Raw genomic sequence first — 13543 nt, forward strand, 5'->3', positions numbered from 1 at the left:
AATATAGATTATACAAGGCTAAAACTACAATTAAATTATAAGATACACAACAAGAGATATTGCGACAATTTTAATACAGAAATAAGAAAAACAAGTACTTACCAATGCTCTGTTTTAAAACCTACTGACGTACGGGGTCACCAATGTGGTAATATATTTTATTTAGGTTATTTATTATAGCCTATTTAAGTGTAAGTTTAAGTATGAGAATGGTTTGTTCATAAGTTGAATTAAGATGAAGGCTGTCTGACTGCCTGATGAAATTTCTATCTATCTAATTTATCTAGTTTGGCTATCTGACTCCATAAACTGATTTCCACACAATTGTTATTCGAATTATAATTTTAAGTTATCAGAAGGTGTTTGTATAATATTGTAGGTCTATAACACAAATTGAATTTAAACATTACAGAATAATGAAATTACAGGATCGTGAAACATTATCACGAGTTATTACATTTTAATTAAACAATCAATTTAATGTTTTTCTGAGAGCTGAACTGGTCTAACTGGGCTGGTTTGATGTGAGCTAGTCCGATTTGATAGATAGAGAGCTCTTTGTCTAATTGAGCTGGTTTGATGTGATAGAGCTCTCGTCAAAGGACGAACAAACCATTTTATTGTGTGCGCCCTTTTTTCTATTTTCTTTGGGAACAGATTAAATGGAAAATTACAATTCTTTAGGAAATTACGCATGGTTTGAAATGGTTCATTTTAGTTAAAGAAAGGGAATTTATATGATGAAATAATGGATCGCTACACTCTATATCGATTGAGAAAGTGCGTAAGTTCCCAGACATTAAGAGCAGTTTACTATGCTCTAGTTCACTCTCACCTAATGTATGGTATAATCTGTTGGGGTCGTGCGTCCAAAACGGAACTGTATCCTTTAAATCTGGTACACAATCGCATCATTCGCTGTTTAAACTTCACCAAGATTAAGGACAGAATTCCCACCAAATCTCTTTTCAATAAAAGCAACTTGCTACAAGTCGAAGACATATTTTTAATAGAAGTATGTAAGTTTGTTTATAAATGCAATAAAGGACATCTACCAGCAATTTTTTTTGAGTACTTTCGTCCTAGTAATGAAACTCATAACTATAACACCAGAGGTGCTAAGAAAGATTTACTTTTTAAACCAAGAATGCATACAAAGCTTGGCCAACGTTCAATTAAATTTCTTGGAACAAACACTTGGAACAAGTTACCGAAACAGCTAAGAAAAGCTCAAACAATTAGTATGTTTTCTAAAAAATTAAAACTGCACTTAATGTCTGGGAATAAGTAACTAATATAATACCATCAAACTGTTTCTGCGTATTGCCACCGTATTTCGCTAATTATTGTAGCCTATATTCGCTTTTGTCTTACCAGTATGCTGTGTTGTGTGTTGTATGTATATTGTATATGCCACTTTGAATTTCTACATCATTTCTGTACTCCTATTTTCATATTGTACTGTTAAATTTCGCATGTATATTGTTTTTTTTGTTTTTTTATGTTGTAGCCTATACTTTAACTCCGACACCGTTCAATGTCAAATAAGCTAAAACACCACACGGGTGTGGCAGACTTGATGACCAGTCGGTCCTTCTGCCACTCCCATCATCATCAGCAAAATGCTTAGCACACATTATAATCCTGTATTGTTTTTTGTTTTTTTGTTGTTGTTTTTTTCACATGTGCTGATGATGCAAAATAAAAGAACTTCTTCTTTCTTCTTATTCCTATTTCTCTCAGACTTTTGTCATTGCAATGCTTCTCAAAAATTAAAAAGATTTTCATTTTTTTAAAAGATGCAATTTTTTGTTCAAATTTACCACTCGTCTGCATGATCGAGAAGTGAGAACTGACAACGTCTGGGGGCCGTTTGAATGAACGTCAGTTTGGCACAGCTCCAGTGTAACCTATGCTGTTAATTGCCAAAAATAATAGAGCAGCTGATTTGATTACTGATTACCGTACTACTTATTGTTTTGCTGCTTCCAGCTTTCTCTTGTGTTGCATTGCATTTGAAATAGCAGTGCACTGCGTTGTCGCTTGACCTTCAAGGGGACACAGAAAGTTTTTTTTCTTGTTTATTTTGAACTTTTTAAAGTTATTTCTCTTTTTGCAAAAAGTTGTATTTCTTTGAATAATAACTCTTTGAATAATATTTATTATAGTACGGTTGTTACGGCCAATCTCTGTACAAATCAAACGTCATATAAAACCGTTCAGGTCTACTGAATCTTACGTCATGGAAATTCCTAAAACATGAGCAGAGATTGCACCATCGTTCGTAAGACTTGTATCACACCTGTTGAGAATTACTTCACAATGCATATGGATTATTGCGTCACATAACTGCGTACGTGAGTTTGAGATATTGCCATGTATTCTGATCATTCGTAAAATTGTTGCTTGAAGTTAGTCGCAAATTTAACTGTTTCGCTTAGTGCTGCTAGCTGGACAAAATTTCCGTCTTTTATCTAAGTAGTTTGTATCGTAGTGACAATTTTTCAGTGGTGTACGGTGTTGCATCCCAATTTCGATAGCCGCGGGCTATTTTACAGAAATACAATTCTTGAAAGGACGTTTAAGAAGAGTGTTTCTTTTCGGTCATTGGTCGGTTTCATTTCGGTCGGTCATTCAGACGAACGGATCCGGGAATCTTATCTTACAATTTTCCCACGAAGAGATTATGGTTTACCGCTGTGACCAACGGTAGCCTAACTAGTAGGCCTAACTATAGATATAGTTGTTCACAAAATTATGGCCAAGTTATCTGTCTCCGTATTGTGACAGATTGTCGCGCAATCGTGACGTCATCATTGCGATGCACTGTCACGCTTGAGCGACAATCTCTCGTCATTCTTTCTCTATTTTTCTAACTTGTGTTTTCCAAACGTGTTGCGTCTTTCTTTTACGATGTGTGAATCTAACGGACGGACGTAATAAGAGTGTGAAGTGACTATTCCACATCACAATTGAACCCGTCTCTTATTAACAATATACAATCAATCTTCACTCAACACATGTGGAACTTGAGTCGAAAGTTAGGAAGAAGACAGGTTGGATAGCAGCTCATACATAGCGGTTATCAAAAAGAAAGAACAATAGTAGCCTAACTCTTTGAATAATATTGTGTTGAGGTGTTCCGACCGTGCCATTGAGGTGTTGAAACAGTGCCATATTTTAAACTGATTGTCCTGCTTTGGTATCATGCACGCTATAACGTCAATGTTTTGTCGCTTCTACCTTTTTCTACACCTCTGCTATGTTTGTCATATATTGTTTTTTTTTGTTGTTGTGATGGTAAGAAATAAAAACAAACTGAACTGTAGGCAGTAGCGTATTTAGAGGGGAGGATAAGGGGCGATGGCCTCCCCCTAATGATCAGGTAAAAACATACAAAATTTGCAAAAAAAAAAAGTTGTAGCTCAATAATTGCTTGGATAATTCATCCTAGCGCGGAGGGCGGAGGTATACTTCTTTTTGCAATGTAATTTGTCAACAGTTTTTCTTCCTTTTATTGACAAATAGCCTACATGGAACAAATTCACGAGATTCAGTGACCCAGCCAGCAAGCCCATATGGGCCCCATATACTATTTTAATGGGCTTGTGGGCATGTGGGTTCTATGTGGGTTTTTGTGTTTTTGCCACATGTGCCCAATATGGGCTTTCTTGCAAAATGTGTTGCTAAATGACAAGGTGGAATATAAAACTTCCAGTCTTCAAATGCGTGATCATATCATCATCATCATCATCCGTTCAGTCGTTTACGACTCTCGGTCACTCTATGCGTCATCTTTCTCCACATCTCTCGATCCCACGCAGCCTTCTTCAATTCATGCACTCCCATGCCACTGTCATTTACAATCGTGTCAAGCCATCTTGTTTTCGGGCGCCCCCTTCCTCCGCTCACCAAACCAAGCATGATGTCTTTTTCCATTGATTTGCTTCTCATTATGTGGCCAAAATATGAAAGTTTCTGCCTGACGATTCTAGCTTCTAGGGATATGTCCGGTTTAATTTGTTCAAGAATTTTCTCATTTGTTATTTTGGCTGTTCAAGGAACACGCAGTAACCTTCTCCAACACCACAATTCAAATGCGTCAATCTTTCTTCTGTCTGTTTTGTTCATTGTCCATGTTTCGCATCCGTAAGTTGCAATTGGGAATATTATAGTTTTGATCAGCTTCTTTTTTGTTTCTAATTTTATATCCTTGCTCTTCCAAATGCTATTCATTCCAACAACTGCATTTCTTCCCAGCGCTATTCTTCTCCTTATCTCTGGTGAGTTATTAGAATCCCAGCTTATTTTTGAGCCTAAAAATATGAATTCATTCACTGTTTCAATTTCTTGATTTTCGATCTTAATGTTTATGATCATATAAATGCATTTTAATAAATTTAGCCACATAAAATTATTGATCATGGGCTAAGCATGAAATATTGATGGGCTTCCCACTTTGTTTATGGGCAGTCCATGGGCTGCCCACTTTGTTTATGGGCATACCATGGGCTGCCCACATTTTTTATGGGCAGAACATGGGCTGCCCACATTTTTTATGGGCAGAACATGGGCTGCCCACATTTTTTATGGGCAGACCATGGGCTACCCACATTTTTCATGGGCAGAACATGGGCTGCCCACATTTTTTATGGGCAGACCATGGACTGCCCACATTTTTTTTGGGCAGACCATGGGCTGCCTACATTTTTTATGGGCAGACCATGGGCTACCCACACAGTGATTCAAAGGTTTGTGGGCAACCCATACTAATATGATATACACCTCGATCAGCATTTGTCTAGACTTTGAGATTTTTTAGTTGTCTCAATGACTTTTATTGATCTTTTAAACAAACACAAAATAAAATTGAACAAGCAAAATTACTGGGGGCACCTTGCTATGCATTGCGCAAAACTCACTGCTTGCAGTTGGAGCACTTTGGCATCTGTCTGCAGTTATATATATACCTGATATACATATGGGCAGCCTGTATTAGATTTATGGGTTACATATGGGCAGCCCATATTAGATTTGTGGGTTGAGTGTGAGCAACCCACATGAAACCCATAAATGAATATGGGCAGCCTATATGGGGGCAATGTGATGCCCGCGGACCAGTGCTTCCACTTTTACAAAGCTAGATTACCACTTGTATTACCACATTTGTCCTCAGATTACCACATTTTTTACTGTGAATTTTTACCCGATCTTAACCGTATTTCGACTTACTTTTACATTAACACAGTGGCTATTTTTACCCACTTGTTGCCATAGTTACTATCAGATGTTGTCAGAGTTAAGATTAAAGTTAGTAAGGGTTAAGGTAAGACTTAGGAATAAGGTTAAGGTTTTGATCTTTACCCAGAACTAAAAATTTTTCTAAAATGCAAGTTTTTGTTTTCAACAGTTTTAAACTTTTCTCAAATTACGACAAAATTCCTTATCAGGCAACGCTATTATTTGGTTATATTTACACTATATAGTGTAAGATAAGGCCTAAAACAACTACCGTACTCAGTTTATTAACAGAACGTCCGAATTAAGAAAGCAAAGTACCAGTAGCTAAACCAGGAATTTTGAAAGGGGGAGTTTTGACGCCCGTCAGCTTCTTCGCCAAAGGCGACACCCAGCGGCGGGAGGTCTGGGGGCCCCCACAGAAAAATTTGAAAAATTACTTTAAATTTGGTGCATTCTGAGAGCATTTTCAACAAAAATGTGGGTATAAATATTCCTGTAAAATGGTACTGTCTGGTGGCATAGCAAAAGAATAAGATCATGTTTTCTTGGGCATTTTTCGGTAATAAAGCTAACCTCTATGTTTTCTTGTTGCTAATTCCTGGCTGAGATATTTGAATGTTTAGCATTCGAAAAACTCGCTCTTTTAATGCAGTTTCGTTTAAAATTAGTCAAACTTTGTTTTAGAGACATAGAGACTAAAAGCATCATTCTCAATACCGCGACGTCACACGCGTGCCAAAGGGGGGGTTGTAACCTCCCCCCTGGCTACGCCACTGCAAAGTACTGTACTTGACACAGCAGCTAGAATCTGAAAGACATATTGACTATGAATATGATCACATGGTCACCATACCTTCAAAGTCAAAAGTCAGGACGCATTCCAAAATCAAACCAAAAACAGCGGAACATGCTATAGTCACATGCTATTATAAGTAGTTTTTTGCATATCTGTTCGATTTTGGAGGACAACAGTTTAAATGCTCTTATTTATTGATAGTATTTTATGTCAAATTTTCAAAATTTATAATTTCCACATTTTGGCAACATTTCCACACAAAATTTCCATATTACCACATTTTTACCACAAATTTTTCATTACCACATTTTTACCACAAGCATGATGAAAATTCCACAATTGTGGTAATTACCACAAAAGTGGAAGCGCTGCAGCGGACACAATGTATATGGGCCCCATATGGGCAGCTCACATGGGGCCCGTACATCAGCCCATATGGGTCCTCATGTGGGGCCCATATGGGCTTGCTGGCTGGGGAGCACTGCTCGCTAGCTTTTAAAGTCAGCACATTTCTGCCTTCATTGATTAATGAAGATGAGGACTGCACGATCGACGAAATTTTCGACTTCTACCATGAAATGATGGATGTTGAACCAAGCAATTGCTTTGCAGCTACTATATTGACTTGCGAAGATGGAGAGCGAATTGGCTTGCAGTTTCTGTGGATAACGACCTGCGACTCTTGTGGATGCGTGTCAAGCGGCTGAACAACTCGGCACTTATCTGATTACCCATAAATTAGGCTACTTCGAATCTTTGCTACGCTTCCAGTTACAACTGCCTCCAATGAGCGATGTTTCAGTTCACTAAAGTATCTGAAAAATTAGTGCCGCACGACCATGACCGAGCCACATTTGGATGGTCTAGCTTAGATGTATTTAAACAAAGATATTGTACTCGAGTATGATGCAGTCATTGATATATTTGTCAAGCGCAGCCATCGCATTAAACTGTAAATTGTCATTGCGAATCGCCGAGAATGTTCTAATGGTAAGTTATTCGAGATTGGAAGGACCAACTTATTGTTTATGTTCTGAAATGTTTGATATCTTTTGTTGGTTCATTGATTGGAACAGTAACTTGCTTCTGCGGATTCACTCTTGATTTTGGACCCCCTTATCTGACGGTTTCAGCTAACCCCTTCCCCCGTTCTGACGCATCAGCATATGACATTTTGGTATACCCCTGCCCATTCCTACTTAAAGGGTCAAACAAGTCTAATTTTAACCCAAGTAGAAACACTTTGAACCAATTAACAGCCATTTTCATCAAATTTGAGCTTTCTGTGCACTACCGTTGGCTAGCCCGTGTGTACTACCACCAAGCCCACATTGGCCTCCAGCCGCAGAGTCAGCCGCTACGCGGCTGACTGACACAATGTCTTGGCCTCCCCCTAACAAACTTTCTAAATACGCCACTGACTGTAGGCTATGTATGTTTTGAATATTGTCGTAAGAACTGCAGCGAAAATTAACAACAGTGGTTTTTCAACCGGTAGCCTATTCCGTGAAAGATCGTCAGTTGTTTAACGAGAAATTTGTTAGTTTAACTAGTGTTGCATGAAACACCAGTCGAAAATCAAAATATATCCATATGAACTTCGAGTTGGTCATTCTGCAGTTTCGGTTCGTTCCTGCCCGGTTAGGCCTATTAACTTTGTGCTCCAAGCCGGCCCAGATATTGCGGTGAGAAAAACTGAATAGCCTATGAATGAATTATTGTTGTGTTGTTTATTTTATTGCATTATAATAATAAAAAAAATGGTATTTCACAAGATTATTTTGATACTGTTTCGTGGTTCAAAAAAGGTTGAAAACACTGCTTTACAAGATAATAAACGAAAAAGTTGCTTTGGATGCATTAAAACCACAAATTTTATGAGCTCATCAGGAAATACGGATTACCATTTGCAAAGCCATCGCGAGAGGCTGACATTGCAGCAATTTCTACAAAAACTGCTGTTGTTTTTCCGGGGAATTGGGCTTGAACACACCAAAAACGATATTTTTTCTTGCAATGGTTGCTTATAAAATTTACTGAAAAGTAATGAATAAATCAATAGAACTATGTAGCCTACAATGTAGGCCTACTGTACATAGTGGTTAAGTTCTTTCAGAAGTGAAATATTAAGGGTAATATCCAGGGGCGCGGGAAGTAGAGATACTCAAGTGGCTTCAGCCCCCCTTAGAGCTACTTCAGCCCCCCTGGAATTTTTGATAATTGCTTCAGCCCCCTAGAAAATTCTGACAATTTAAGGTAGGCCTACATAACATATTTTCAGAAAATTACTTGAACAATAGCCTATTGCTACGATGAATCGAGTTCCTGTGACGTGTGGTCGCGCTCATCATTCGCAATAAAGAGTCGGCAGCAATCACAGGGAGCTCTCAGTAGTGGTACAAGCCACAATCCCTACTAACATGGCAGTTCATCGTTTATAGGACATCATTCTGCAATATTCACTTTACTGCATAGAACAGCAAGAGATCTGGTTTTTATAACGGACTGCGAGCCAAACAACGCATTAGGCCCCTATGCCCTGGATCGTTATACATTCACTGCAGTAATCATGCTTTCGATTTGATTTTGCAAGACGCTGTAAAGGAGGTGAGGCTTATTGTCGATGTCTTAAACTTCGTTCAAAGTGCTTCAGTTGTAATTCGTGACTCGTCTAAACGTAAATCTTTATTCATGTCGCTTTTTGGTTCCGCTGAAATTGTCTACAATTTGCTGGGCTTATGTCCTACTTGTTGAAGGGTTTGTGGTTCTGCCCTCGCTCGTGTTGCTAAGTGCCAGTGGCGTAGCCAAGGGGGGGTTTTGGGGGTTACAACCCCCCTTTGGCACGCGTGTGACGTCACGATATTGAGAATGATGCTTTCAGTCTAAAAAAAATTGCCTAATTTTAAACAAAACTGCATTAAAAGAGCGAGTTTTGCCAATACCAAACATTCAAATATCTCAGCCAGGAATTAGCAACAAGAAAACATAGAAACTTAGCTTTATTTCCGAAAAATGCCGAAGAAAACATGATCTTATTCTTTTGCTATGCCACCGGACAGCACCATTTTACAGGAATATTCATACCCACATTTTTGTTGAAAATGTTCTCAGAATGCACCAAATTCAAAGTAATTTTTCAAATTTTTCTGGGGGAGGCCCCCCAGACCCCCCGCCGATGGGTCGTCAACCCCCCCCCATTTTAAATTCCTGGCTACGCTACTGCTAAGTGCTACCTTACCCTGTTGCAATGTCTGACCGGCATGACAGAAGATAGTGCAATGAGAGGAAATGCATGTGCAAAGATATTCGGCTTGGTAAAACAAGCACGCACAATGAGGATTTATTTGCGATTACCTGCAGCGGTGAAGTTTTTTCAGCCTGCAGAAGCCGTCGCAAGACAGCTCCAAAACAAAAAGATCTCTTCTTCCAAGGCTTCTTCAGCTTTGGAATTTATCACCCTTCTCCGCGAACAAATCAAAAATCTGAGAAAAGATGAATCCATTTCCAAGCTTATGGAAGCAACGAACGTCTTTGCGTCTGCCAATAACCTAAAGACGCCAAAAGGATCTTCGTATGAGCAAGACTCCAGCAAGATTTCGAAACATAGAGGAATTGAAGCTCTGTGTTTTTACACAGGAGGGGACCTGATGGTTACTTCCAATTTTAAATATTCTCCTACAAAAGGGGGGTCTGGGGAAAAAATACAGCTTTTAATCTTTTTGGCAATAAAGCATTGTAGCAGTAACCTATGCTTAGCCTATAGTTCTGTTTCTCAAGACTTAATATTTGACCACTTTTTACAATTAGAAAAAATTGTATCTGTTGGTCAATGTTTGGCCAAAACAAGAGAGAAAATATTAGTCTGGATTCTGTATTCATCGCTGAAAAGAACTCAGAATTTGTGCATAGCTTATTTAACTTTTGTCTAGCGGTATGAGTATAGGCTCAGGGATATCTAAAGAAGGGTATGCGAAGGCTCATAGCGATTGCCTTATTCTTATGACACTACCACAGCGGTAGTTTGTAGAGCTTGAAACATGCGGTTCTTTTCCCAATAGCAGAAAGTTTTCTTGTGCAGCTACATAAGACAGTTAGTAAATGTTACATAGAGCATGTTTAAAGAATACTTGTTTGGAAAGACAGTTGAAAAGTTACCAGTAAGCCGTTTTTTTTACAAAAACTAACAAAGCCTTTACAGTATAATTATGCTAGATGTAAAGCAAGTATATCCGTAGTTGAATTAACAAGTAACCATGAGCATGCAGTGAGTATCCAGGTCTGATGCTAATAGCTCAATGCAGGTTATCATAACTAGAGTTATTAAACTACTAGGCCTACCGGTGCCAATTGTCATTTTACGATAAACAGAAGTCCTTCTATTGTCAGACGTATTAAAAGCCTTCGTACTCCCTTGTTTAGATAGCCCTGGGTAGGCTACAATATTTTTGTAACGTTTGCGTTATAAATTATGATAACTTTTTTATTGGAAGCTGTATAGTGTATATTGACTAAAACTTCCAGACATCTCTACATATTTGATTTAGATTGAGTAGGCCAAATTTCAGAAAATAATCTTTACAAGTTCCCGGGATAGGGGACAAAGTTGTTTATTGACATCCTTGACATGTGGAAAAGGTAGCCTACGTAGAATTCAACTGTAGGCCTACCTTCGCATATTTTGTATGGAATTAGACAATCATAATAAGATAGACAATCATACGGAAAGTTTACCTACGCTGCTTTTCCTGCAGTATATTATATAAAAGTACAATTTGTAGGCCTAATGCTTCATGTTAGCGTTGTAAAATCATGCAGCCGGTCGAAGGTTAACGTTTTACCGTGAACGCCCATTGTAAAACATGGCTGCCAGTTGGAAAGGTTTTGACGTGTTGATAGCTAAGTTAAGTCTTCTATCATTTTTTTTATGTAGGGCTTGTGCGGCCCTTTTCGAATTTTTGTGTGACATTAAACTTCTTTCAGCTTTTTCCCCTAATATTAAATTGCATTTATTAAACTGCAATTCCCCCAAACAATTTTTTTGTGCGGGGACACCTCAGATACATTTTCGAAGTTCTAGCTTGCTGAAAGGTTACGCCACACCATCCCTGGCCACACTATGCAATAAAAACTTTCAAGAAATAAACTATTAAAATCCTTCTGTGGTCGTGAATGATTATTTTCTATAGTGAGCTAACTTAAATTTTAAACCAAAACTTTTACCCCAATTCAATTTTACTTTGATGAATTTGGTTACATACAAAGTGTGCATCTTGATAAAAAAAACATTATTGCCCCTAAAAATGCCTAAAAAGTGTCCAAAACAAGATTATGTTTGTCAAAATTATCTGGAGGGCAAGCCCCCACACCCCCCCTTTCCAGTGCCGGATTAACCAAGTGCGGAGCTTGTAGCAGATTGATTTGATGTACAGTTAATACCCGGGAATTAATTGAATATTTTATAGATTTGATCTACATTCTACTACAACAACAAAAATAACAAAAGTCTAATGTAATGTTTTATTTGCATTGAGAAATATAAAACTTCAACAATATCATTCAAAGGTCTTTTCGACGCATTTTGATATCTGAAAATTTGGCAATTATTTCAGATGAGTTCAGTGACTTCACAATGTCATTTTCAATATTCAAAAGAGTTTGTAGCGGACGCGGTAGTTAGCACGCGCTCTCATATGCAGCCGTCCGTGCTGACGGCGACATTCCTGGGCAGAACCAAGATCAGAACTCGCGAGGAATGACCAGGACACGATAGTCTTCTTCACTGTCTTATTTATTGACTGGCTTGACGGAACAGTACTTGACACAAGCTAGAATTCTTTAAGACTGCGTTGTTTATTAACTTGACCGCTAGTTTCAGAAGAACAGAAATCCAAACATAGCGAAATGAGAACACCGAACTAAAAGAACTTCAACTTTAATTACCAACAGAAATAACAGCGAGTCTGAGTTGAATAAACCTCGAATCGTCTCAAACAGCATAGTAAAGTATAATAATAGAGTCTAGTATAGCAATAGAGCAGTTGCTTAAAAAGAACTCTAGTTTAAATTGGAGAGGCGCATCCACAGGCATTGCCAATTCTACATGCGATCATCTAACGTAGTACAACGGTGGATCCACTAGTCGCTGAAATACAGTGGTACTGCAATTCAGGCACAATGCAAAGATTAATTACAAGACTGCATTCCGAAAGTACGCGGTATTTGTTGATTGGGAGGGAAGATTCTGGAATACGACATGACGTCACAGTGACGCGCGTTGCGTCAGAGAAAATTAGCTCTCGGGCGCCACAAGTTACATAGTGTAGCCGCTCTTGCCCCATCGTGTTTCGCAGATAGTTTTTAATAAACTTCAATTGTGAAAATGATCTCTCTCCAGTATAATTAGCCTAATTAGTTACCATCATACATAGATAAATGCGCAACAAATTGTCAATGTTAGGAAACGTGGAGTCAATATTGTTTTCTTTAATCAAAGTGAAATAGTTGAGTTCTAGAAAGGAGCAATCAATAGCAATGTGCTTTACGAATTCTGAAAACTGAGGTACCGGTAGTTTATCTTTCAAACCGTCTTCCAAATTATGGAGATATGCTTCTAAAAGTCTGTCAGCACTTTCTTGGATCTGCGTAGGTGTTAGGTCATGCAAATTTCGCAAAAAAAAAAAAAAACTAGACCGCGTGTTCAATTGGGTGTATGCCTTGCGACGTTGCTCTAGCGCAGATTGTAGGCTGTCCAATACTGTAAGGAAAACTTCCACCCGGAATCTGTCTTTAGGTGATTGATTAATTATCCATTGCATCTGAAACTGAACAGGCGCTGCCTACATCCTCATATCGCCTTTGATTTCGGACAATTCTTCTTGTGCTTGTTGGTCGGTAATCCGGCAGTTGAGTCAGCTTCTGCGCTACTGACTCAAACTTAGCGAATTGTTCTCAGAAAGTCTGTAGAGATCCTGCCAAAGAGGCACACAACGCTGAAGCAATGTTGAAATTTTGCTGCTTTGCTTGAAGAGAGGCTTGAGTTGCCTTGAAGCAATCGAGTATGCCTGGAAGCAACCGAGTATTCCAAAAAACCACTTAGATTCCAATATCGAGCAACTCCATTTTCTCGAGGAGTCCATTTGCCAGCTGTCGACATTTTGCCTTTTGCTCTTGGCCATTCGCAAGTTTCTCCAGTGCCCCCTTTATGAAGGGAAAACGTTCTTTAATAACCCTTATGGCATCAGCTCTTGCGGACCATCATGTTGCAGAGAGCCTCTTTAGCACTCCACTCTAACTAACCTTAAAATCGCACACAAGAAACGATTAAATTCTTCCCTGTGACAACACAATGCGCGAAGTTGCCATTCTCTCGAATGTTCCCTCAAACAACAAGGACTAGCATCGTGGGCTAGTGGCATTCGAACAGGCAGTTGCCTCCAGCGGAAATTACTGTTTTTTTTTTAAGTTTAGAATAATTAGAAAGGGAAAAGACGTTGGGACTAGTAATTT

Source organism: Aplidium turbinatum, chromosome 6 (assembly GCF_918807975.1).
Source record: "Aplidium turbinatum chromosome 6, kaAplTurb1.1, whole genome shotgun sequence".
Classification (NCBI taxonomy): Eukaryota; Metazoa; Chordata; class Ascidiacea; order Aplousobranchia; family Polyclinidae; genus Aplidium; species Aplidium turbinatum.